Raw genomic sequence first — 4,248 nt, 5'->3', positions numbered from 1 at the left:
CTCTGTGTCTCCCTCTCTCTCTCCCTCTCTGTGTCTCCCTCTCTCTCTCCCTCTCTCTTTATATCTATCTGTCTCTGTCTTCTCTCTCTTTCTCTCTATCACACACACACACATGCAATTTAGAAACATATGTGGGATTAAAAGTTCAACACCAGCCCTCACTAAGAATTAACCCAGATCAAAGAGCAGAGAACAAGCTCCCTTCCAGGGGAGTTTGGGATTCAGTTTTGTCTCCTGTCCTCATAACTAGCTCATAGTCAGAAACCTCAAGAAGGGCATCATGTGAGGAAAAGGTTCTAGAAAGGTCTAGAAAAAGACTAGCCAAAGCTCTGGGCTGTGTGTGACCTCCCCAGTGGCACAGTCCCCAAGCAGGGATGAGCTCACCAGTCACGCAGACGGTGGCTAGGAACATGCACCCCTTCCCCTTTCCCCCACCTCTCCATTTGGTCTGGCTCTAGTCATGGAATTTCTCACCAGGAAACCTTACTTTGTGCTACTGGCTGAAGGAGAGGGAAAAATTCATCCATACTATTGGAACCGGGAGGGGCCTCAGCAACCATCTGAACCAAAGATGAAGAAACAAGGACTGGGATTCAGACATCCTGCACTTCTGTCAGGAGCTATTTGCTTTATACTAAATCTGCCTTCGAATGTTGGCCCTCACCCCTGAGGCCTCGAGTGACCAGTCAGGAAAGCTGGGGGAACAATCTTGCTGGTCTGACACAAACTGTCTAGACAGAATAAAAAGCATTCTGGAGCCACTGCTCAGTTTCCTCTACTCTTAATCATGGCAGCAAGAGACATCATAGTAGAGTGGTCAGGAAGACCTGGGTTCAAATCTTGCCTCTGACGCTTACTGGCTGTGTCACCCAGAGTAAGTCGTTTAATCTCGGTACTCTAGGCAGCTCTCTAAAACCAGAGATTGAGGAATATCTGCTGATCTGCAGTGGTCCTGCCCCTAATGAAATCAGAGACTCTGATTTTGAAGAAAAAAAAATGTGTGTGTCTGTGTGTGTGTGTATGTGTGTGATGTGCATGTGTGTGAGGAGGGTGTTGGGGGGTGTGGGTATGTGTATGTATCTGTGTTTGTATATATACAAAATCATGGGGCCACTAGGTGGTATAATGGATAGAGTGCAGGGCCTGGAGTCAGGAAGACTCATCTGCCCAAGTCCAAATCTGCCCTCAGACACTTACTAGCTGTGTGACCCTGGGCAAGTCACTTCACTCTGTTTGCCTCAGTTTCCTCATCGGTAAAATGAGCTGGAGAAGAAAACGGTAAAGCATTCCAGCATCTTTGCCAGGAAAACTCCCAATGGGGTCACAGAGAGTCAGACAGGACTGAAATAACTGAACAGCAAGAAAATATAAAAGCACGTTAGTACTTTTGTTGCAGCAAAGAACTAGAAACAGAGTGGTGCCCCATGAGTCAGAGAGCGGCTCAGCATGATACATGCATGTGACTGAATGTTATCGTCCAGTAAGAAGTGACAAATATAAGGCATTCCGAAAAACATGGGAAGCTTTGTATGAACTGACAAAGCATGAAATAAGCAAAGGCAGAAGAAACCATAGACATAATGATGGCAAACTTGTAAATCAAAAGAACGCTCAAAGGCTAATGAACTCTGAGAAACTGAAGAACAAATAATGGTGCTAGAGAACTCACAAGGACACTTGTCTCACTCTATAGAGGCAGGGGACTATGGTCAGTCACTAAACATTTATTCAGTAACTTCTACGTGCCAGGGGTACAAAAGGAGGCAAAATACAGTTCTTGAGCTCAAGCTCACAATCTAATGAAGTAAACAACAAGCCAACAAATATGTACAAGCCAGATATAGATAGATATAGAGGTATGTAGATATGTATAGGATAAACAGGAAATATTTAACAAAAGGAAGGCATTAGAATTAAGAGGGGATAGGGGAAGGGGCAGCCAGGTAGCACAGCAAGTAAGAGCACCAGCTCCAGTGTCGCAACAATCTGGGGATCAAATCCCAGGCTCGGACACTTAGCACCCACTCAGAAACACCTGGCCTTGTAACCTTGAGCAAGTTACTTAACCCCAATTGCTGAAGGGCAGCCAGGTGGTTCAGTGAGTAGAGCACCAGCTCCAGTGTCAGGATGACCTGGGGATCAAATCTGGGCTCAGATACTTAGCACCACACCCAGAAATAACTGGCCATGTAGCCTTGAGCAAGTTACTTAACCCCGATTGCTTTAAAAAAAAAAAAAGAGGGGATAGGGAAAAGCTTCCTATAAAAATATGAGATTTTAGTCAAAAATTAAAGGAAGCCAAGGGAGATCTGTAGGTGGAGATGAAGAATGGGGGACAGTCAAACAAAATGCTTGAACCTGAGAGATGGAGTGTTTTGTTTGTGAAATAGCCAAGAGTCCAGAGTCGTTGGATAGTGGAGGGGATTAGGGAGCAAGAAGACTGGATAAGTAGAAAGGGGACAGGCTATAAAGGCTTTTGAATGCCAAACAGAAGATTTTCTATTTGATCCTGAAGGTGATGTGAAGTCACTGTAGTTTATTGAATAAGGTTTGACTGCTTGGTCATTTTGGCAGCTGAATAGAGGATGGGCTGGAGTGAGGAGAGACTTGAGCATGGGCAGACCCACCAGCAGGCTATTCCAATACTCCAGGTGTGAGGTGATGATGGTCTGTACTAGGGTAGTGGTAGTGCCAACAGAGAGAAGGTGGTGTATATGAGAGATGTGGCAAGGGTAAAATTGACAGATCTTGGCAACAGAATCAACATGGTAGGGAAGGGAGGGAAAGACAGTGAGAAGTTGGGGACGATACCTAGGTTGTGAGCCTCGGGGACTAGAAGAAGGGTGTGGCCCTCGACAGTAAAAAGAGAGACAAGGAGGGGAGAGTTAAGGGGAAAGATACTCATTTCAATTTTGTACATATTGAGTTTAAGATGGCTACTGGACATCTACTTCAAGGTATCTGAAAGGCAGTTGGAGATGCAAGACTGAAGGTCAGCAAAAAGGTTAAGCAAAACAGGAGGATTTGAGAATTGTCAACAGAGAGCTGGTAAGAGCTGAATGCTACACGCATTGTCAGAGCACTGTGCTTGGTTGTTTCTGCTTAACCATTTTTTGTTATAAGAGATAGCTTGATTCTGGGGGGGGGGCAGCATTTGAAGAAATACTTGTGATGCAAAAACAAAATGCATCAATAATTTAAAAAAACCATAAAACTGGTCAAATGTAAAATTGTTTGTATGGCCTGTAAACCCAAAGAAGAAAACAGCGGAATCCAGTGAGAAGAGGCTAGAAGCTGGGAGAGCAAAGTTCCAAGTTCTGTCAGGCTCCTAGGCTAAAATAAGTCATGTAATTTCTTTGTGGAAGGTATACAGTACCTTCCCCCTTAACTGCTTCACAGAGTATTGTGAGAATATCAGGACAGCATAGAAAGGACTCTAAAAACAAAATTACTAGAGACATGCAAGGAGTTAGGGTTCCATATGTTACATATATGTTTAAATATTAGTAAGCATGACAAGGGAGATGTGGTTCCCCTGTTTCACAACATCTCTTTGCCTTGGTCTTGAATGGCCTTTCACTTTCGTCTTGGGGCCCCTCTGCCCAGCAGGGCTAGGGCCAGGGTTCCAAACCTTATTAGACCGTGAACTTCCTGAGGGCAGGGACAACCTCTTACTCTCTTCTATTGTTCCCTTCATTGCTGGGCCCAGGACAGCAGAGTAGGTATGTAACAAATGTTTGTTGAATAAACGAATATATGCATGAGTTGGCGTGACAGTGGTGCTTGTCTTTCATTTTGAAGGGGACCGCGACATCAGGGAGATGATGATATAACTCTTTGAGTGAGGGAGAGCTGTGCAAGATCACCAGCCTCACTTTCTCCTCCAGAGACAACTGGATCCAGTGACCAGATATTCCTCAGGATGACTGGAGATGACTCAGGATGCAATGGGAGACCCTGGCCCCTTTAGGCTAAGGCCTTTACATGTATTCATTTAGAGTGAAGCAAAGCCCATTCAGTGAATAGACCTAAATACAGCCATTAAGTGGAGTTTGGGCAGGGACCTATTGTAGTTCAATCTATGAGCTTCAGAGTGAACTGGGTTTAAGGTTTTGTGAAAGAAGAAAAAGAGAGAGAGAGGGAAGGAAAGAAGGAAGGAAGGAAGGAAGGAAGGAAGGAAGGAAGGAAGGAAGGAAGGAAGGAAGGAAGGAAGGAAGGAAGGAAGGAAGGAAGGAAGGAAGGAAGGAG

General features: G+C 44.8%; 1 protein-coding gene across 4 annotated transcripts in view; it reads right to left on the bottom strand.

Moving 5' to 3' along the window:
• Positions 1-4,248, bottom strand: part of P4HA2 (prolyl 4-hydroxylase subunit alpha 2) — a 53,625-nt gene that overhangs the window by 20,822 nt on the left and 28,555 nt on the right. The gene's annotated exons all lie outside the window — the stretch shown is intronic.

Source organism: Petaurus breviceps, unplaced genomic scaffold (assembly GCF_028583685.1).
Source record: "Petaurus breviceps papuanus isolate PSGF00001 unplaced genomic scaffold, PetGlider_PUasm1.0 189, whole genome shotgun sequence".
Taxonomy (NCBI): domain Eukaryota; kingdom Metazoa; phylum Chordata; class Mammalia; order Diprotodontia; family Petauridae; genus Petaurus; species Petaurus breviceps.
Note: the sequence above shows the minus strand (reverse complement) of the source record. Positions and strands in the feature narration are given on the sequence as shown.